This window comes from Hylobates moloch, unplaced genomic scaffold, assembly GCF_009828535.3.
Source record: "Hylobates moloch isolate HMO894 unplaced genomic scaffold, HMol_V3 SCAFFOLD_8, whole genome shotgun sequence".
NCBI lineage: Eukaryota > Metazoa > Chordata > Mammalia > Primates > Hylobatidae > Hylobates > Hylobates moloch.
Window position 1 is genome coordinate 38,507,123 of NW_026652283.1, and position 22,567 is coordinate 38,529,689.

Consider the following 22,567-nt stretch of genomic DNA (forward strand, 5'->3'; position numbering starts at 1 on the left):
GGAAGGGGAAGGGGAAAGGATATGGGAAGGGGAAGGAGTATGGGAAGGGGAAGGGGAAGGGATATGGGAAGGGGAAGGAGTATAGGTAAGGGAAGGGGCGTGGGAAGGGGAAGGGGTAAGGGAAGGAGAAGGGGAAGGGGTAAGGGAAGGAGAAGGGGAAGTGAGCCAATACAGAGTGCTGATGAGCCATCACTGTGGGCAACAGGGGCTCCATTTCACTGGGACCTCTGTGAGATGGTGTGGAACACACCTCAAAGTCAGCCCACCTGAGGGTCAAAGAAGCTGTGGTTAGCCTTCAACTTCCGTCCGCTATTGGCTGAAGGCTGCTCCCAGTGGCAGTGACTCCCTGGCAGATCCAACCTGCATCTCAGGCAGGCCCTGAGAAAGCTCTCATTTGGAGGAGTTCAGAACCTTGCAGAGGCTGAGCATGGAGGGCAGGGGCACAAGGGCACCAGCAGCATCTGTTCCAATGGAGCAGGCAGGGTTGCTGTCTTGCCAAGCCTGCTGAGTCCATGCTCTTGGAGGAGGGGAGGCAATTTTCCCTCTAAAAACAGCCATCAAGGCATGTTGCTAAACAAAGAACAATCCACCCTGGAGAAAAATTATGCCTCTTTCCCAAAAGACAAAGGGTCTGTACACAGTGGTGGTTTGAAAAAAAGCAGTTGCTTCTGTATACCATGAGGTAGATACTATTATTACCCCCACTTTATAAATTAGGTAACTGAGGCCAAGGGAGGCAGAGAGGGAGTAACAAAAGCCAAGATTCAAACTCTGGTCTTCCTAATGGAATAACCACATGCACTCCCAACTGCTCCGTGGGGCCTGGGAGTAGGGCTTGGGTTAAGTGTGTGAATGCACAAAGCTTTGCCATTTATAATCACCTCCTTCTCCCCCATCCTGTGTGCAGGGGGAGTGGGGCTGCTCTTGTTGTGGCCATTTTACTGAAGAGTAACTAGAGGCTTGGATAGTTTTAAGTCATGTGTCCAAGTTCCCATAGACTTGAACCAAGTCTGTCTGACAACAAGTTGTTGAAACTGCCCCGTTTAACATCCTTGAAACACAAGGTTCCAAGCGCTGATGGCTCCAGGCAAATCCATCCCCACCATCAAAGGCTGCAGCTGCACCATAAGGGGAATCAGAGAGAGGCGTGATCTTCAGAGACAACAGGCAGGGTGCCATCCTAAGTGTCCTCACCATCACCACCCTCATTTCCATCATCCACGAGTGGCAGGCACTGCCTAGCCTTATGTTGTTGAGTACTCACTAGATTCACAGAAGGAAATAGGATCTGAAGAAGAGATGGCCATGAGCCAAGAGGAAGGGCTTAGAGCAGTGAAGAGCACAAGCTGCCTAGGTTTGAATCCCAGTTCTGACATCTGCCAGCTGTGTGAGCTTGGGCAAAGTGCTTAAATGCTCAATGCCTCAGTTTCCCCATCTATAAAACAGAGATAATGCTGTCTATCTCAAGGGTTGCTGGGAGACTAATGTATAGAGAGAAGCTAGAATGTAGGTTGTGCCATGGAAATATTAGCAATTATTAAGTTGGTATTCAAGGTAGACTCCAGTCCCTTTGGGAATCGTGGGGGCTAAGCAGGGAATCTGAGGCAGAAGACAGGTCATGTGGAGTTAACCTGAGAGTAAGGTTGAGGGGAGAATGACTGGGACCTCCCCAGGCACATGGTTAAGAGCAGTATAACTAACACAGAGCTCATGCCTAGTGGGACAGGCCTCCTTAAGCCCTCCCTCCCCAAGGGCACCCCTAGATTGAGGACTGAACATGGATGTCCTGTGGGTGACCAGCCTCTGTAGGTAAAAGTGTAAGCGTAGCCAAGAGTCTGGCCTTTGGAATCTGATAGAGCCAGATTTGACTCCCAGTTCTACTGCAAGTTATTTTGCCATTACACCTGTGAAACAAGAATGACAAAGGCTTCCTTTGAGGGTTGGCGAGTAGGTGGCCCTGGTGACGACTCTCCCCTTGAAGTCCTCTCCTCTGACCGCTCCCTTCCAGACTCCGGCATGACCTCCTCTTCATGCCCCGCCTCTCAATACCAGCATCCCTGATGGCGCTGTCCTGGGCCCTCCCCCCTGCTCGGTCTTACACTATCCCTCTGAAACCGTGTCCACACCATGTCCGCACCACAGCTTCAATTACCAACTGCAGCACAGGCCCTTCCAAGTCCACCTCCCCTGCACAGACTTCCATCTTGAGCTCCAGATCCTATTTCCAACTGTCCACTGGACATCTCCGTCTCCCAAGCAAACTCAACATATTCAAAACCAACTCATCATCTTTTTTCCAACCTGCTCCTCCCATCTCAGTAAACACCATCACCTTCTGCTGAGCCACCAGGGCTAAAACCGCACCCCATCTTTCACCACTTCCTCTTCCTTGGTCAAAAAACTCTCCAATCCATCCACCACCCTAGACCAGGCCACGGTCATCTCTTACCTCCATCTGCATCCATCCTTCATCCTGCAGCCAGAGGGATCTTCCCAAAACACAAATGTGAACATTTCCCTGCCCACACTCTTTCATGACTCACCAGTGTCCTCAGAATCAAGGCCAAGCTTCTGAGGCTGGACTATGTGATTTTCACCACCTAGGTTCTGCCTCTCTTGGTGGCCTTATCTCTTACGTCCCGCTGTAGATATACCCTGGAGCTAGGATTTCAGCTTGGCTGCTCCTAGGATATGCCTACCCTAGCACCCTGCCAGGTAGGGCTGGATCTGAGTCATCCCTGCAACTTCCATGGCCAGCAGGGAGAATGAATAACCTGCACAGTGTCTTTCCAGATGAGAGGGTTTATGAGGACTAGGAGGCTTGGAGGTGGTGACTGGTGGGGCAGGTGCGGGTTCTGAGGGACGTAGTCCTGGTACTTTGTCTTGAAGGAGGGAGTGCTGGTGCAGGAAGGACCGGTGCTGCCAGCAACAATGCCACCTCCCTCTTGTGACCTTTACCAAAGACATTTTCTCTGAATGTCAGGTTTATTAGACATAGGATGGGGAGTGGAGGAATTGCTCCAAGAATGAATGAGAGACAGGACAGACAGATGGACGTTACCTACAGGACAGACAGATGGACGTTACCTAGATTGTGACAAACCAGCCTGTAGAGTGAGGAGACACTGCCTGTATAGGCATGTGCTCCCTCCAATTCGAGGGACACAGCCATGCTCATCCTCCTCAGACTGAAGGTCCCTGGGTCAGGGCCGTGTCTCTCCTTCAGAGTGGAGTTCCCACCACCTCTCCTCACCTCCATATTGTTCTCTGCCCCGGGGTCCCAGGGAAAACAGGACCAAGAATGGGGCCTCAGTCCATAGTGCTCACCAAATGGCCCACTAAGATGTGATGTCCTGATTCTCAGGAGGGGCAGCTACACATACCCCATCACCCATCACCCTGCCCCTCCCTGGGACATTCAGAATAGGTCCCTGGACTTGAAGCATCTTTTCCTGCCCAACCCTATTTCTCTAGCCCAGTCCATCATCTGAGGGTCTGTGTGTCTGACTCAGAAACCCACTCTAGGTCCGCCTCATGTTAGACATTAGAGAAATAGATCAGATATTTGCCCCACCCTCAAGGAGCTCTAAGTCTCATGAGGAAGACACGCAGATATACAAATATTACCAAGTGGTGGGCTCGGTGTCATGAAAAAAACAGGTCCGAGGTAGAGACCTGCTGTGGAAGAGAGTCCCTGTAGGTGGAGAGTCATGAAGGGCTTCCTGTGGCAAGGTAACATCTGAGCTGGGCTTTGAAGGATGAGTAGGAGTTTGTCACTTTTTCTGTGTGTTCTTTCTAGGAGACTTGGTTTCTGAAAACAGAATAGCCTGCTTCTGTGAGCTGTGAGCTCTCTGAAGAGCACAAGGTGACTCTGAGTCCTTGTCCTTCAGGCCACTTTCATTGCTGTGCAGCATGGTCAGGGCGCTGGAGAGCAGGGAGCCCTCAGATCTCGCTGCTGCTCTCTGCCTCCTGGTTTTCCTCCACAACGCTTAGCATGATTGATGGCGCAGTGATGCATGCTGGGCACCTTCTGCTCCCAGACTAGCAGCTCTCTCCTGGTCTGCTGCCCCAGAGCTCCCAGGAAACGGGCTCCCATGCCATCGGCTAGGGTTTCATGTGTTAGTGCCAGGCACATGTTGGGTTAGGGGGAGTCAGGGACAAGACCCAGAATAGCAGGCTTCTCCTGTCAAGGAACTTCCAGGCTTCATGCACACATACATGTGCCACCCTCAGAACCTCATCCCCCATCCACCCCGTCTCCACCTCCCTGAAGACCTTAGTCCCCTCCTGGGGATAACTGACCCTGACCCCACAGTTCTTCCCGGCAGCTCTGCCTCCTCTTCCTCTTCCTGCCCTCTGAGAGGCTCCTCTGCCTTCCTGGAAGCCACCATTGCCCATCCTGAAGGCAGCAGTTCCACTCGGCGCCTGGCTCGGCACCCTCACAGCTCCTCAGCTGCCAACTCCATCTTCACGCCTCCCAGAGGATCAGCTGTCAGCTGGTGCTGGAGATGGGGGAGACAGAGACAGGGAGAGATGCAGTGCAAGGAAGGGAGAGACGGAGAGAGGAGAGACAAAAGGAGGAAGGCAGAGACAGGGGCTGGGAAAGAAGGGCAAGAGAGAGAGTCAGAGGCCCCGTGAAGGGGAAGTGGAGAGGATAAGACAGGTGAGGGGGAGACATAGAGAAAGGGAAAGGCTGGAACAGAAGAAGGCGGCAACCTTGAAGGCGACTCATCTGCCAAAGTCCATTCCTGCCATTAGAAGTGACTGAGGCACAAAAACGTGGGTTTTTACACTCTATGCAGAGAAGACAGGGAAGACATGGCCTGCAGTGCACCAGAGGAAGGGCTGGTTTCCAGGGAGGTGGGGGAGCAGGAAGAGCACTTAGCTTAGCACATAAGCAGCATAAATACACTTGCATGCACACACACAGTGAGAGAGATATACATACGCATGTGCACACACACAGAAATATATACATATATACACAGAGGCACACACACACACATGCATGCAAACGTAGACACACACAGAGAAAACCAGAGATACACATGCACACAAGCAAACATAGACACATACACATACACATGCATACAGCACAGACACACTCATATACATACACACATGCAAACACAGACACACACATCAACACAGACACACGGGCTCTTCAGGGGCTGAGTGGCTCAATGGCCCCACTGTGGGGAGGCTCAAACCTGTCTGTGGTCTGGAATGAGGGTTCTCTTCTCCACAGAAGTCACAGAGGCCAGGTCAACCCAGCTTCCCACCTCCGCTTTAGAGGGTGTGTCCACGGAGGATGCAGGGTATCCCCAGCCAAACAGTTTCACACTGATCCGAGTCCAAGCACCCATCATGGTGGAGCTGTCCCCAAGCCCTTTTGTGCAGAGGATAAGGAGGCACAGATAGTGAAGGGACCTGCCCAGGATCCCTCAGCCCAGCTGCACGGGGCTGGCCCTAGAGCCTGGGGCACCTGATCCTTGCCCCCATCTGGCTCTGCGGCTTCAGGGATTGCAGTGGGAACTGGACAGGCTGTGGGCACAGGAGGTCTCCTGCTACTCACACCCACCTCCCAGGAGAAACTTCTTTTCCAACCCCCAGCACAGGTCCCAGCCAAGTGGAGCCCGGACCCCCTGCACCCTGAGAAGAGTGCAGCCTGGCCCTCCCTCTTGGCCTGTCTCAGGCCAGGTGCTCTCTAGGCTGGGTGAGGCTGTCACTGCCAGCAAGGCAGGTGAGTGGGAGGCACACCCAGTCACTCAGTCTTGTCCCCTACCAGCCTGGATAAATTCTGCTCTTGGACCAGCTTTACGGGGGGTTATGAGACACTGGAAAGAGGGGACCCTCTACTGCTAGAGATGGTACAGAAGGGAAGAGGGGGCTTCGAGGTGGGAGAGAACCCCACTGGAGGCAGGAAGATGAACAAGGTGGACCACGGAGAAACTGCATCAGAAGCCAGCCCAGAAGACTTAGAATGCAACCTAACAAGGTCTTTCTGATGTTACCTGTGGAAGGCCCCATGCTGGGAGCTGGAGGGAGAGATACTGATGATAATGGGCACCCATTACTGACCACCCACTGACCCAGGCGTGTATGTCATGACTCTTTTGACCATCACAATGCCTTGTGTACTGTAATTAACCCATTTCACAGGAGAGAAAACTGAGCCTCAGAGAGGTGAAGAGCCAAGCCTGAAATTCCAACCTGAGCAGCATCAAAGTCCACCTTTTTTCTTCCACACTTTCTGTCTCTCTGTGTGCACAGAGAGACAAACAAAGAAGGAACAGATTAGAGCAGGAATTGCCCTTAAGCAGAGATTACATGTTTGTTGAGAAAAGATTTTTCATAAACTCATGTAGATGTAAGTTTAGCCTCCGTGCCTGGAGCTGAGGTTACAGAAGAAGCCAGGGAGTGCAGTAGATTGCAGAATGCCAGGCTTGGAGACCACACTGCCTGAATGAACCCTGTATCTGCTGCTTCCTGGCTGTGTGGCCTCTTCCCTGGTCCCCAGAATGGGGACAGCAAAAGCTCATACTTGCAGATGTCTCATGAGGTTTAAACATGGTGATTCTATAAAGTACCTAGAACAGCTCCTGGCCCATAACAAGTGCTTGATAAATGGCAGCTATTGGTGTGGCTCAGGGAGACATTCCTCTGCTTAGCCGAGGGAGGAGGGGGACACATGGGGAAGGGTTGGAAAGGAGGAGGGGAGACAATGGGGGAAGGAGCAGTGAGAGAGCACCGTGCGCTGAGGGACCCCCCTACGACACCCCACTCCCACCACCACTCAAGCATGGGCACATCCTGAATGCTGGGTGAGACCAGATTTGTTGTAAAAACCAATGAAGTAGCAGCTGAATTCTTCAACCCAGGTGGACTCAGAGTAAAGGGATGCGAACCGGAGACCTCAAGTCTCCCAGATCTCATAGCAACCCCAGGGAGGGTGTGGGACTCCTCCAAGCCATAGAGATCGGAAAGTTCCCCCAAGTCATAACTCAAATGCAAGAACATGGAGGCACCCAGCTGGCATTTGGGTTATACAAGCTAGTGAGGTTTGTACAGTGTCAAGGCGTTGGTGTAATAATCATCTCGGCTGATACTCACTACATGCCTGTATTGTTCAAAGCATTTTACACATATGATCTTTCTTATTTAAGCTTCAAAACAATCCTATGAGGTTGGCACCATTATTAGTCTTGTTTTACAGATTGAAACCAGAGAGGTTAAGCAACCTGCCTAAAGTTACACAGTTAACCATTGGTGAGGCCAGGAGGCAGACCCAGAAAGTCCAGCTCCAGAGTCCATATTTTTAGGCATTACTCCTATTACTTCGTGAGGAGAACCAATGGGAGAGAGCCACACTGGGCTTCCAGGAGAGTGCCCCCTGAGCCTGCCTCTTCTCAGGTCTGCAGGCATGGTCACAGCACAATGTTGATAACCCAGGCAGGAGCCCTCATATTCCTGACTCTGGGCTCAGCACCAATCAGAGGCTCCAGCGAGCTCAGGGTCGGCACCACTCCCTACTAGGCACTGATCCATGTGAAGTAACAAGTGCCAGAATTGGGGCAACAGTGCCAACCTCAGCCAAACCTGTCACAGGCCAGCAGCTCTGAACCTACTAGGCACCATCCCTCCAGCCTGAGCCACGCTCTCCACTGAACACTTGGCTGACCAAGCCTGGCCCACCTCTCTCTGCACGCCTCTCCTGGCTCCATCCCACTGCTCAGATAATGCCACCATCTGGGGCCCATCTGCAGGGAGCCTGCCTGGTTGTTAGAGAGGGGGCATCTCCCATCTGCATCCTGTGGGAGCATCCTAGGACTCCATAAATCTCAGGTTGGGCAGAACAGCACCTGCCAGCAAAGGGCCAGGGTGTAAAACACAATCCTGTTGGCATCCTTCTAGGGAGGACACAGGCCATGCCACTCAGGGTAACTCCAGGAAGATTTGTGCAATCAAAAAGGCAACTCATGGTGGAAGGAGCAAGGGCTTTTGGAATGGGATCCTTCATTGGAAGGGGCTTCAGGCAAGCAGATTCAGCGATCTGAGCCCGTTTCTTTATCCGTAAGATGGAGATAATATAGCACAGATGTCACTGGAACTCCATCTTAATCATTTGCATATCCTTTACACTTAGAACAGGGCATGAGAGGGCCAGGTGCGGTGGCTCACACCTGTAATCCCAGCACTTTGGGAGGTGAGGCTGGCGGATCACGAGGTCAGCAGATCAAGACCATCCTGGCTAACACAGTGAAACCCCGTCTCTACTAAAAATACAAAAAATTAGCTGGGTGTGGTGGCAGGTGCCTGTAGTCCCAGCTACTTGGGAGGCTGAGGCAGGAGAATGGCATGAACCCGGCAGGCGGAGCTTGCAGTGAGCCGAGATCGCACCACTGCACTCCAGACTGGGTGATAGAGTGAGACTCCGTCTCAAAATAAATAAATAAATAAATAAATAAATAATAATAAAATAAAATAAAATAAAATAAAAGAACAGGGCATGGGAAAGATGTTTGTGGAATGAATGAATGCAACCAATCCGATGGCCATTCTGCCTTCATTCTTGCTAGCAGCGCCCCAATTCAGGCCAGATGACAATTGTGCCTGATGGCTCTGGAAAAGTCATGGCAACCCTGTGTCCCTTTGTGGTGACTGGTATGGGCGGGGTGGGTGTGTGACCCAGTTCTAGCCAATGGAATATAAGGAAAAGCCTACTGGGAGTTCTGGGACAGATTTCCATCCCTGATCAAAGAAAGGAGGTGTGTCAGGAGAGCACGCTTGCTCTTGAAGCTTCCTTCCTGCTGTCAAGATTGTTAAGGAGAGTGAGGGATTTGGTGACGACGTAACCAAATGGCGACCACAAGTGGAAAGAACAGCATCATCTGAGGATGGCAGGAGAGAAAGAGAAGAGCATGGATCCTCAGTGATATTATAATACACTGGGCTGCCAAATCAGCCCTGGGAACTCCTACCATGAAATTTTTAGTTAATTAACAATAAATGTCCACTAAGTTTGAGCCACTTCTAGTTCCTATGCAGACGCTTGCAGCTGTAAGCATTCCTGTCTGACACAGTGACCAGTGAAGGAACGAATGAATGTCTTGTAGCCTGAACAATGCTATGCAAATGTTTGTTATTGTTGACAACATTAATACGGTAACACCTCATTTATTTAGCATTATCAGCAATGGGCTTTGCTCAGAAGGAAAGATTCAAGATAATTGAAGTTTATCCCCTTTAGGCACCAAAGTATTATTTTGATTTTAACTGATTTTGATTTTTAAAAATCTGACATATATCACACTCTCATCTATCTCTCCCCTCTCTACCTCCCCCCTCCTCCTGTACATACACCCACACACAGGATGCTGACGAGAATTCATTTAACTTGGCTTGGACATGGTGCTCACCAACAAATGCACATCGCCAAAGTGAGATGAACCTAGCAATTGCCCTGGAGCCCGCAGAGGTGGGGGTGAGAGTGGGGTGGGGTTGTGTAGTCTTGCTCTGATTTCCGGAGTCATCGCCCCTTCCAGCCATGTCCCATCAAGCTGCCAACTGTCACAGAATGACCGCCTCTTAGAATGCTCCCCAGCTTGGACAGATTTCTCCGTCCTGAGCTGTAAAGCCAGACCACCATCCTTGCTATACTTGTGTGCAAAATGGATTCTTGCAGCAAGCTCTGACCAAGGGCCTGCCCTAAGGTATCCAGGTGAGGAAGGCCAGGCTTCCACCCCAAAGAAGGGATCATTCATTTACTCAACAAATAGTTACTGAGCACGTATTCACTGAGGCAACAGAGACTACGATTGCAAGCTTTGGAGCCAAAGACCTGAGTTTAAATCTTGCTCCTACTACTTACAAGCGGTGTGAACCCGGGCAGGTGACATTCCCTCCCCGAGCCACAGTTATCCATATAATGGAACTAAAAATAACCCTTCCACATAGGAATGAGACTAGGAATAAATAAGTTACTGTGTCTAATGCCCCTAGAACAGCGACCTTTATTTGTAAAAGTAAAACAAATGTGAGCTATTGTCACCATTTTTACCATGCACTGGGCTTTTTGCCTGTGGATCAGAGCAACAATGGTTAACAAGAACGGCATGGCCTCCACCCCAGGAAAGTAACAGTTAATGGAGGTTCTACTGACAGGAGGCAAGAGCCCAGGGAGATAGAGACTCAGCCAAAGGAGAAACTGGATGTGAATGATATGAAGGAGAAACAGGTCTCTTCAGGGCTTGTTGGGGCTCCTGGATTTACTACCATATGTGGGATGCTTGCGGGGACCGTTTTACTCAAATATTACATGAAGGGTGAGCCTTAAGACCGGATCATGTAGGGACATCTGGTGCCTGGCAATTTGAGTTTATGTGCGGGAGGCACCTAGCACAGTGCTTGGCCAGGCCCCTTCCGAGAAAGGAGGTTTTCTATGCAAAGCCAGGCACTCACAAGGGAATGGACGCTTGGCCTCGGAGAGCTGAATTTGAAGCACCTGAGCTAATCTGCCAGGTCTCTGGGAGCCCTCTCCACTCCTCACTCTCTCCTTTGTTAAGCAGAAAATGCCAGTGCAGACTGCTGTTCCTCTGGCTATCCTTCTGGATGTTCTTTCTAGAGCATTCAAATCTCAGATACTGGGGGCACTTGATTTCTAATGTGTGGCCAGGCATCTACAGTCATAGATAAGACTGTGAAATAAAGTTGCTAAGTGATCAGGAGGCAACCATTTTTGGCTCTCCCTTTTGTGTTATAGCTGCAGTATTTTCCTTCCTGCCTCGAGGCCCTTGCACATGGTGCTAGAATGTCATTCCCCCAACACCTCTCCTCTTTGCCTACTCCTGCCCATCCTTCAGATCTCAGCCCAGGCATAGCTTACGAAGGAAAACCATCCTGGATGCCAGTTGCCTTTCTTATAGAACTGTGTATTTTCCTCCAAATCTCAATCTATGCGATTATGTGAATAGTAACAGCATCTGTAAGCCAGAAAGCACCATGAGGCAGGGATTGTGCCTGAGTTTTTTCTGCACTGTACTGCCGGCATCAGCACAGCTGGCCAGAGAAGGTGCTCACTAGATATTTGCTGAAGAAATAAATGAAGGTGTTCTTAGTCCCAGGGTAAAGGGATGAACTTGGTCCCCATCTATGGGTTCCAGGGCTAATGAGGCCCCTTAATGGCCATCTTGCCGCTGTCCTGCCTCCAGGGAAGCCATTCTCCTGCTTAAATTGTGAATGATCCCCAGCCCTGACACAACTTTTCCCACTGTGTGACTGGGCAACATTACTTGTGTAGGGATGCCAGTATGTATTACACGACCAAGGGTCACATGGGATGTACATTTGGAAAATCAGAAGATAAATTCCTTCCCTCCCTCCCTCCCTCCCTTCCTTCCTTCCTTCCTTCCCTCCTTCCTTTTTTCTTCCTTCCTTCCCTCCCTCCCTTCCTTCCATTTTTCCTTCTTTCCTTTTCTTCCTTCCTTCCTTCCCTCCCTCCCTTCCTTCCTTTTTTCCTTCCTTCCTTCCTTCCTTTTTTCCTTCCTTCCTTCCTTTTTTCCTTCCTTCCTTCCTTTTTTCCTTCCTTCCTTCCTTCCTTCCTTCCCTCCCTCCCTCCCTTCCTTTTTTCCTTCTTTCCTTCCATTTTTCCTTCCTTCTCTCCCTCCCTCCCTTCCTTCCTTCTTTCCCTCTTTCTCTCTTTTCTTCTCTTTTCCTCTTCTCTTCTTTTCTTTTCTTTATTTTCTTTTCTTTCTCTTGTAGTGTTTGTCTGGCCTTTTAAATGCTAATGAACACAGTGCATCTCCAGGAGGAAGGGTCTCCTCTGCAGCAGGCCTGTGTATTTCACCCTGGGATTTATTGATTTTGCATAGCAAACTTGGGATTTAAGGTTAGAGGTAATTTTGGAGGAAATGTTGGCCTACAAAGTCCAAGTTTTTTAGCTTCATGCTTAAGGTCCCTAAAGACCTGGGCCCTGCGCCTTTCCATGCCCTTTACATTTACTCTTTGCTCCAGCTGCCCAATGAAGCGCAGTTTCCCAATCACTGTACTCTCTCGTGCCTCCATTCCCTCTGTCAGGGCAAAGGGAACCCTGTTGTCTGCTGGCTGAACTCCTATTCATCCCTCAAGGCCAAGACCAAGTATCACCTCCTCTGTGAAGCTCTCCCTGGCCTTCCTCTGTGTTCCCAGAGTTGCCAGGATGTTTTTCTACCAGAACATGATCAGAATCTACTGTAAGGAACGGCTGACATATCTGTTCTCCCTTTAAAGTTCCCAGTGTCAAGGTCAAGGCCACATCTTATGGCCGACATAGGACCTGCATGTTTATTTGCATAATGTTTATTTGCTGAATAAGGGCATGAAGGAGAGTTAAAATGGAAATGTTTTTTCAGTCTTAAAAACAGTAGCAAGAGGGACAGCCTAGCCTCAAAGAGTAAATAAAAGGTCAAAGAATGGGGTGAAAATGGGGATGAGGTGAGGCTCAGTGGGTGCTGCACATAGTATCTGCCTTAATGCAGGTCATAGGTCAGACTCCACTGGCCACTTCTAGGTCCTCCCCTCACACAGCCTCTAATAGACATTGAACAGAGCTGTCCACTCTTTCCTTCCTGACATTGACTCCTCTGGGCCTCTAGAATACCACATTCCAGCTCACTGGTACCCCCCCCCCCCACCTTGGATCTCCAAATGTTGGAGGGCCCAGGGGCTCAGTCCGTGACCTCTTCTCTGTATTCATTCTCTCTCAAGTGATCTCATGCAATCCACTGGCTTTAAGTGTCATCTCTGCGGATATCGCCTGTCTTGCCCTCGCCACTGAGATACAGATGCATTTACCCAGCTATCGATCCAAAAGCTCTACTTGGGTGACTAATAGGCACCTGAACTTAACAAGACCAAAGCAGGATCTTTGATTATCCCCTCCCTGAAATGTGTTTCTTCTCTGGTCTTTCCATTTCAGAAAACGGCATCATTACTCACTTAGTCGCTCAAGCCAAAAACCCTTCAGCAGGGTAATCCATCAGTCAGGCCTGCAAGCTGTATTCCTAAACATAGCCTCAATCTACCCCTTTCTGACCATCTCCTCTGCTATCATGCCACTGTCATCTCTCACCTGGACCATTGCAACAGCATCCAAACTGGTCCCTGTTTCCTTACTTTCCTCCATAATTCTTCCCATTGCCACAGACCACAGGGATTTGGAAAGAGTGGGGGCTTCAAAGTCAGACAAACCTGGGTTCATATCCTGGTTCTACCATGTATTATCTGTGTGACCTCAAAGAGTTGACTTACCTTCTCTGAGCTTCAGTTTCCCATTTGTAGAATAAGGATTAAAGCAGCCAACTTGCTTTGGTGATGAGGTGTCCATGGGGTCTTCTCTCCTACAGTTGAAATAATGAAATGGGGCTGAATTTGAATTTACTAGGAAAACACAAAATCAGACTAAACATTATGGGAGAATTGCATTGGGAAATATGCACGTGGTAAGTCTTGTGACCATCATAACTGTACCTACTAAGTGTCATGCCCTGGCTCGGGTGATGCACATATACTAACGTTTGCTTTTTAAAACAACCCCATGAGACACGCCCATGTGGGAGACTCAGAGTAGTTAAGTAACTTGTCCAAAGGCACACAGCTTGTAAATAGGAGGGCCAAATTTTGCACCCTGGTTCCCTGATGCTGCAGAAGCCCGTGCTTTCACTTTGTATGGTTAGATCACATGAGATCAGGCACATTCAGGGTGGTGTGACTGTAGCCTGCATGGCTAGATCAGTGTATAATATAGCCTCACCCACGTGGAGGCAGAGAGCCCTAGACTTGGAGTTGGACTTGAGCTTGAGTTTAGGCTCCACTGTTTGTAAAAAATATGCCTCAGCCAAGCCACTAAATCTCCCACAATATCTATTTCCTTGTGAGAGAAAAAAAAGTGTCAATCCAACAGTATTACCATATTGGGAGGTGCATTTGTCCATTTTGTGTCACTATAAAGGAATACCCAAGACGGGATAATTTATAGAGCAAAGAGCTTTGTTTGGCTCATGGTTCTGCACTCTGTACAAGCATGGCACCCGCAGCGTCTTCTGGTGAGGCCTCAGGAAGCTTTTACTCATGGCAGAAGGTGAAGGGGGAGCAAGTGCGTCGGCTGGCCAGGGAGGGAGCAAGAGAAAGAGGAGGAGGTGCCAGGCTCTTCTTAACAATCAGATCTCACGATAACTAACACAGAGAGAACTCACTCGTTAGTGTGGGAGGGCGCCAGGCCACTCGTGAGGAATCCACCCCCGTGACGCAAACATCTCCCATAGGCCCCACCTCCAGCATTGGGAGTCACATTTCCACGTGAGATTTGGAGGGAACACACATCCCGACTATCTCAGGTGGTGTGAAATCAAATGCAATAGTCTGTGCTAAAGTATCCTGGAAACTATAAACACATAAATGGTTCTTTCCTCGCAGAGCATTTGTGGAAAATAGGAGCCCAGAGAGGCTGTGCTGCTCTTTGGGGCTCAATCCTACTTCTTCGTGGGCTCTCTTACATCCCGGATTACTATGCTGTCCTCATGGTTCCTCTTGTTTTATTGACTTAGTTTCTCTTTTAAACTCTCCAGGCTCTCTCCTCCAGGCTCCGTCTTTCTCTCCCACTGCTCTAGCCTCCTGGGGACCCTGCCTAGAGTCCACACTTGGAATAAAATATCTGCAGCAGGAACTCCCGTTGTACATTATGAGTATTCGCACCCTTAGGGAAGACAAGAGTGTTTTTAGCCCACATGTAATAGTAAAGATTTTCTCGAGTTCCCATTTCCGGAGATACATTTTTTCGCCTGGGACTGGAGTTGGGAGAGGCTGCTTCTCTTCGGACCTGCGGCTTCTTCTGCTTCCTGATTCGAGTCCCTGTGATAAAGGCCCCAACCCATGCTGGGCGGGAGGAGTTGAGCGCAGTGATGCCTGTGGCCAGTGGGGGGCAGCAGAGGGCAGCAGAGCAGGAATCGCGAGGGGCTGGCAGAGAGGGCGGGTAGTGCTGCAGCTGGTGAGGGGCCCTGGGCTGAAGCGTGTGGCCACTGGGTCTGCTCTGCCCCAGATCTCCAGGCCGCACTTTCTGGACTGGCCTGGATTAGACAGAAAGACGTGGGAACTCTTTCCAGAAGGCCGGTGGAGAGAACATGTCAGTAACAGTGTGACAACATGGTGGTTCCAAGTGACAGAGACTCAATTTGAACCAGACAAGGCAAAAAGAAGACTGTGGCTCACGGAGCCCGGGTTTCAGAGCCCAGGTTTCAGGGACAGTTGCAACCAGGAACTCCAACTATATCAGGACCATGTCCCTCCTCTCTCTGTGTTGGATTTATCCTTTCCGCCTGCAGATCGGTTCCTTCCAGGGACCGGAACCACTGCCACCAGCAACTCTTGGCTCAGATGTTCCGTGATTTGTTGTTTTCCCTCAGTTCTGATGGGACAAACCTCCGGGGAGGACCTTCCATAGTCTCAGCGTAGTGCAGTCATGCTCTCCCCTGGCAGCCGGGGCTGCATCCGGAGCACTCTCCAGGTGAACGGCTCTCTCTGTGGAGGAATAGATGGGCGCCATTCACATCAACACAGCCTGCGGCGGTGTCCAACACCTTCCCTTGGGCACAACGGCACCAGCCTATGTCTCTGATTCGTGAACTGACTTTCAGAAATCAGGGTGGCAACTTCACCCACCCCTACTCTTCCTGAAATGAAGGGACAGTGTCCTAGGAGGACTGCAGCGTGTCTCTCCATCTTTTTTTGTTTGTTTGTTTTTTGAGACGGAGTCTCTCTCTGTCACCCAGGCTGGAGTGCAGTGGTGCCATCTCGGCTCACTGCAACTTCTGCCTCCCGGGTTCAAGCGATTCTCCTGCCTCAGCCTCCTGAATAGCTGGGATGACAGGCGTGCGCCTCCACGCCCGGCTCATTTTTGGATTTTTAGTGGAGACGAGATTTCACCATGTTGGCCAGGCGTTTCTCCTGACCTCAGGTGATCTGCCTGTCTCGGCCTCCCAAAATGCTGGGATTACAGGCGCGAGCCACCGCACCTGGCTGTGCATCTCCATCTTAAATTCACCTCTCTGCCGGTTGCCTTGGTGAAAGTGGACTCAAGGAAGGGGTCATCATGAGAGAGTGCCTGGGCTGAAGGGCAGGAGAGGAGAGGAGGGGTCTGAGCACCTCAGCGAGGTCTCAATTAGGATCAGCAAATAAGAGATTGTTGCAAATGTTCTGCAAGATGCATTGTATGGAGTGATTCACTGTGTGCCTGACATTTCCTGATAGCCCTGAAAGCTAAGCAGGTGCCGCCTAGCATTGCAATAAATGTCACCATCTGAACATTATTAGTGGTGTCTTCTGACCTGCCGGGTTATCTGGTGAGTCAAAGATGACAGGGGGTCTGTGGAGATTTTAGGAGACCCAAGCAGTGTCCTGGAGCCCCCAGAGGAGGAGGCCACAAAGGATGGGGAGAGTGGTGCCACACACATCCGAGTGCAGGATCTACTACCAGTCTGGTGGCTGGGGAAGGGTGGGGAGACAGGACCGAGGGACCTAGGCCAGACCTTTGGGCAGTTTTTACTCAGATTCCTTACATGTGTAAAGCATTCAAATGTACCATCTTGTTTGACCCTACCAGCCTTTGGTTCCATTTTACTGTTGAGGAGACTGAGAGAGAGAGACAGAGGGAGAGCCAGTGACTTGTGTAGAAATCCCAAAGTCAGCAGAGTTGGGACTGGGACTTAGGTTTCCTGGTGCCCAAACCAGGTCACTCTCTGTTCTCTGGAGGGTGGAACAGAGGCAGCTGGAACAGGAAAAAAAAGAAGGCAGCTGCTGGGACACAAGCATAGACATCTGGGGATGGAGGTCATCCAGCAGGCAGCACTGGGTCCAGGCCTTGCAGCACACTGCAGGGTACGCAGGGGAGCTCTGTAAAGTGAGTCCCTGGGGCTGCCACACTGAGAATTCCCCATTGCTGAATGCCCTTGGAGCACATGGGTGTGTTTTGACTTTTCCTGCGGATGATTGCATCCTGCCTTTGGGCACCTTTTGCACACCCAGGTCTGTCTCCTGAGCTCCAATCTGCACCTGCATCTGGAACATCCCCGTTAGAAAGCCCGCAGGGAGCTCACATTCCCTACCTCTCAACCTGTCAACTCTTTCTCCATTCCCCCAAACTGCTCCTTCTCTGGGGTTTGCCCTCTCTGTGAAAGGCACTCCCCCAAATCATTCAAGTCAGAAATCTGAGCATTGCCCTCAAGCTCCACTCCCCGTCTGCCCCAAATCCAGTTAATCATCAAGTCTCCTGGATTCCTCTTCCTTAATATCACTGAAATACACCCTGGCACAGGTCCCATCCTGTGCCAGGTAAGCCAGACCATGGAAGCTGGAAGGGCTTCTCCAAGCAAACTTTTTCCCAGGAGATGGCAGAGGTCTCCACTTGCTGGTGCTGAGGTTGAGGCACGAGGAGAGATGCACCCACTGGGGAGGGGGCAGCAGACTTGGCATCCTTTGATGAGGGAAAGTGAGCACGGAACAGAACTGTTGACAGACTCCAGGCTGCTATATTGGGAAGATTTGACAACACACACAAGGAGAGAGTGAGGGTGCGTTGATGGCTGGTGAGAGGCGCGGGGGCCGGCTGGGGACGTGCTGCCACCACCTACGCAGGAGGAAGTTGGGAACAGATTGCTTGGGACCTGTGCCAGCCTCCTGAAGAGCCATCTACTTCCTTCCTTCTCTCCTGGCTCTGGCACCTGCCGAGCAATCGAGGAAGGGGCTGCCTGGTTGTAGCCAGTCTGGCCAGCGACATGGGCTGTGAGGGTGTGTGCTGAGATGAGAATCTAGCTTTACACGGAGGAGCCTCTGCCATTTGGCGCGATTGCCCCACCCCATCCCTTCCCATCCAACATCAGTCTGCATCTTTCTATTCCTATCCTGTCTCTCTCCCTTTCCTATCTCCCACCCATATTTATCAGTACAGGACATTTCTTCAAGTTTTGTTTGTTACTGTCTTACCTTGAGTGGACGAGGAAACAAGAGAGTGAATTTTATTTATTTTAGTGTTTGGGGTGATAATTAATCATACTCTGACTCACCTCCCCCTCCCCCAGCTGGTTAGGGACAAACTAAACAATTACACAGGAATGGGGCAGATGGAGTTCAAAGTGTCAACTTTACCATTAATACTATCAATACCAGTTAATACTATCTAGAACCATCTGTGCAGTGAGAGGGCATTCCTGGCTACAGTCACGGAGAATGTGGCTTGGAAGTGTGGTCATAACTGGGCCTCCAAGACCTCCTTCTCCACACTTAGCATCCAGAAACAAGCAGAACTGGACAATGGCAGGTCTCTCCCAGGGGGTAGTCTCAGGGACCAATCCACCTCGCACGTTCCTTCTCCCCAGTCGCCCATCAGATGAATCATTCCCTATTGTGTCAATAGGGATCTTTCTACTTCGATACCCCTGGGCACATGTAGGATTGCATTTCCTGACCCCACAAGGTTGAGAAAGACCTGGCTGTAAAGTAGAAATGTCAATGATTTCTAAGTATTGGTATCTTCCTCCCTGCCCAGACGATATAGAGAAGTTGAGAGAACAGTGATTAGACTCCCACATCACTGACTAGGAAATAAGAAAATGAGAAATAGCCTCTTTGAAAGGGCTCGAACTGAGAGTTCAACTCATTGAACACGTGCTGGTGGCTTGGGGAGAATTGAAACTGGCCGTCTTTAATTCCTCTGATTTTAATTTATTTATTTTAGGGGCTGTTCTGCAACACCACTTCATTTATTCCCACCCCATCTCCTGGAGTCCTCTGAAATGAGATCTCTATTCTCACTGGACCAGCTCTGTCTCCTAGGGCAGGGAGTGTGGGGAAGATAATAGATTCTAAGAGACTGGCAAGTTTCTGCCCTGCCTCCATCTTCTCTTCCCCTCTGTGAAGAGCATTAGGGGTACATCTGTGAGGGACCCAGCACGTGGGATGGGCTGAACTTGTCTTGTTGGCCCCCCATCTTCCTGCCTGGGCCGCCTTTGGCTGTCCCTGCCTCAACTTTCTCATTCTTCCGGCCTCCTTCTCAGGTCTCCACGTCACATGCCCACCCGGCTTCCTGACCTGGCTGGAATCTGGGTATGTTCACAGTGACCTATTCTCTGGAAAACTGCTGGTGCTGGTGAGGTCGGTGATCACCTGCTTTGTAAGCTTTTCTTTCTTTCTTTCTTTCTTTCTTTCTTTCTTTCTTTCTTTCTTTTCTTTCTTTCGTTTTTTTTTTTTTTTTAGAGGAGTGCAATAGCACAATCTCGGCTCACTGCAACCTCAGCCTCCTGGGTTCAAGCGATTCTCCTGACTCAGCCTCCTGAGTAGCTGGGATTACAGGCGCCCACCACCATGCCTGGCTAATTTTTGTATTTTTAGTAGAGACAGAGTTTCACCATGTTGGCCAGGCTGGTCTTAAACTCCTGACCTCAAGTGATCCGCCTGCCTCGGTCCTCCCAAGGTGCTAGGATTACAGGTGTGAGCCACCGCGCCCAGCCAGCCAGGCACTTTTGTCCCTCATGCCTCTCAATGACAAGGGGTCTTAACTGGCATTCAGAGACCTGGGACAAAGTCCAGCGACGAATGAGTTCCTGAGAGGAAGGACTTGAGCAGAACTTGTTGATGGCATGTGTGTTGGGGGTGGGGCCATAATCTGTGAAGACCCCTAAGCTGACCAGTTAATACTATCTAGAACCACCTGGGCAGTGAGAAGGGATTCCTGGACTTAGGGTATTAGAGTCAGATGTCTGACCATGTTTTGACTCTGACAGTTAGTAACTGTATGACCTTAGGCAAGCCCGTTCACCTTGTGGGGCGTCATTGTCCCATGTGCAATGGGTGCCTGTGGCCCAAGTGACTCCCTGCTGGGTCCACCGATGAGAGCATGGCTGAGAGGAGCCCTGGAGCGTCAGATGCTCTGCAATTGCCATTGACACTGGGGACCGGCAATTCTCACCAGTCATCAACTCTGACATTCTGGAAGACAGCTGAGTCAGGTACCCATGGCAAGGACAGGACTTCTAGCTGGGGCACCCTGGAAGACTTTGTAGAAGAAGCCTGCCCGCTGGTTGGGCCCGGAGGAAGGTCAGGATTTCAGCAAGCAGAGATGGAGGCATTTCATGCAAGGGGTAAGGCTCACGTGGAGGTTGGCGGACTGAGGGGGCGCCACCTAGAGGTGGGCATTGAGGCGTGTGGGTTGATGTATGAGGTTCCTTGGGAGAGCAGATTTGCAGAAGTTCTGGCATCTCAGGCCAGGGAGCCTGGAGAGCTCAATGTGGCCAACTCATTGTTTTCACAGATGAACAAACCAAGACTCAGAGAGGGGCAGGGGCATTAGTGCTCCACAGCAAATTGGGCAGCTCAGAACTGGGATCCATGGCTCCCGATTCCTCCAATTCCAGAGGCCTCGAATGCCCAGCTAAAGCACTGGATTTGATCCTGCTGCCCCTGGGAAGGATTGGATGCCTTCTGAGTGGGGAGGCATTGCTGAGAGACAATAGTGGACAGATGGGTTGTCTTTGCCTCGTGTCTTGTTGCCCCTGGGTGAGCATGGACCCTTTTGGCTCATGACACAGACATCCCGGGGTCTGCTCGGGGTTGTGCCCTGCTCAAGTCTGGATACTGAGCTGAACTGTGGGCCCGCCTCTAGATTGGAGGTCCCCAGTCCTGGCTGCATGCCAGAGTCACCGGAGAGCAGAACAAAAGGAAGATGCCCAGCCCAGCTCAGGACTGTGAAACCCACTCTCTACAGGCGACTCCCTCTGGGCCAGCCTGGTCCTCAGGGTTCCATGAGGAGATCACAAAGTCCTCCTGGAGGAGGAGTCTGAGAAGAACATGCTGGAAGTGTGACTTGTTATAGCTGTATTTGAGGAAGCACATGACGAGGGCAGGGATGGGCCACGTGTGTCAAACACCCCAGCCCAGACCCGTTGAGCTGCACGTTTCCAATCCCATCCCGTGCCCTGTCGGAGGCTCCTCACCCTTCGGTGGATTCTAATGATACAGCGGGCCCTGCCATCTCCATCTGCCATGAATTGCTAACTATTGCTGCTTCTGTTACAGTCATTAGCAGCTCAACGTTAATATCCCCCATGTCCATCACTGCGGTGATTAGGATCTTGGACTTGTGGGGTGCCTCACTGGTGAGGGGGTGTGAGATGGATCCCCAGGGCCTGGCTGCCCTGCCCTGAGTGGGTGGGGAATGAAGGGGACAGGCCAGCTTGTTAAATCTAATTACCTGGCTCCAGACACCGGGCCCGAGCTCTTCCGAGAGCCGGCTCTGCCCACCGTGTAATCCTCTGCCTGCCTCTCCGCCATAACGAGCCGGCCCGCCACCAGCTGCCACGCGGCTAGATGGGGCTGAGTTTAATTGCTACCCCAAATGTCAGCCCTTTCAAACCCACAGTATTTCATCACTTACCTTTAAAGAAGAGGGGAAAAAAAATCAATTTGGACCGTGAGTTTCGGCAGCAAAGCCTGCAGAAAGGGCTGCCCAGTTCTTCAGGGGAGCGGCTCTTTTCATTAAAATAGCTATTTTTAAAACTCTCTCTCTCCCTCTCTCTCTCTCTCTCTCTTTAACACGAGATGAAAAATCCCAGCTACAAGAAGAAACCCTTTCATGAGGGAATAATAATATAAAAAAAGAGTTTAAAAAAGCCCACTTCTAAAATGGGTCCCCTTTTTTTTTTTAACCTCTCAAAGGTTAAAAAAAGAAAAGAAAATGGTTTTTTTCTCAAAGGGCTTTCACACGTGTGATCTCGTCTCAACCTCACAGAAGCTTGGGGTGCTGGGAGAGGGCAGGTGTCATTGTCCCCATTTTACAGATGAAGGAATGAGGCCCCAAGATGAAGGAATAAAGGCTCTGCTGCGGGGAGGGGGTCACGCATCTATTTAGGGGGCATGAAAAAGAATCCCCATTTTCTGCTTTCCAGACTGGACTCTTCTTATGGGACCACGTGTCCTGTCCCCAGATACACCCACATGCCAAATTCAAGCTATTTACCTACTAGTCAGAAAGTAGAAAAAGGGGACACTAAAAAAAAAAAGCAACCCACAGAGACTCGTTGGAGTTTAACACTCATTTAACTCTCCGTGAGATCACAGCCATCCTTTCTTCCCTAGGGAGAATTTTTTTCCCCATTCCTTTAGAATAAAGGAATGTAATTCTTTTGGAGATTACATTCCCTGGAAACTGGTTTCTTAAGCTCCCGCCTGAAGAAGTGTTCCAAAGTCTGCAGACTAATTAACCCCATTGTTCAGAATTAATCACCTCAGGAATATTTGGAGTCAACAAGAAATGTATCAATTGGGCTCTTAATAAACCTAATGAAACGACTCAACATAAAGGCATATGAAATAGACTTTTAAAACATTAGCATAAACCACCAGCCTCTCAGAGCTCTCGGCAGCACAATCAATCTTAATTGACACTTTATTAGCACCAAAAATTGCTATCAACTTGGCAGGTCCCCCCATATTGCCTGCTGAAATGATAGACAAAGTGTTTTTTCTTTCTTTCTTTTTTTTTTTT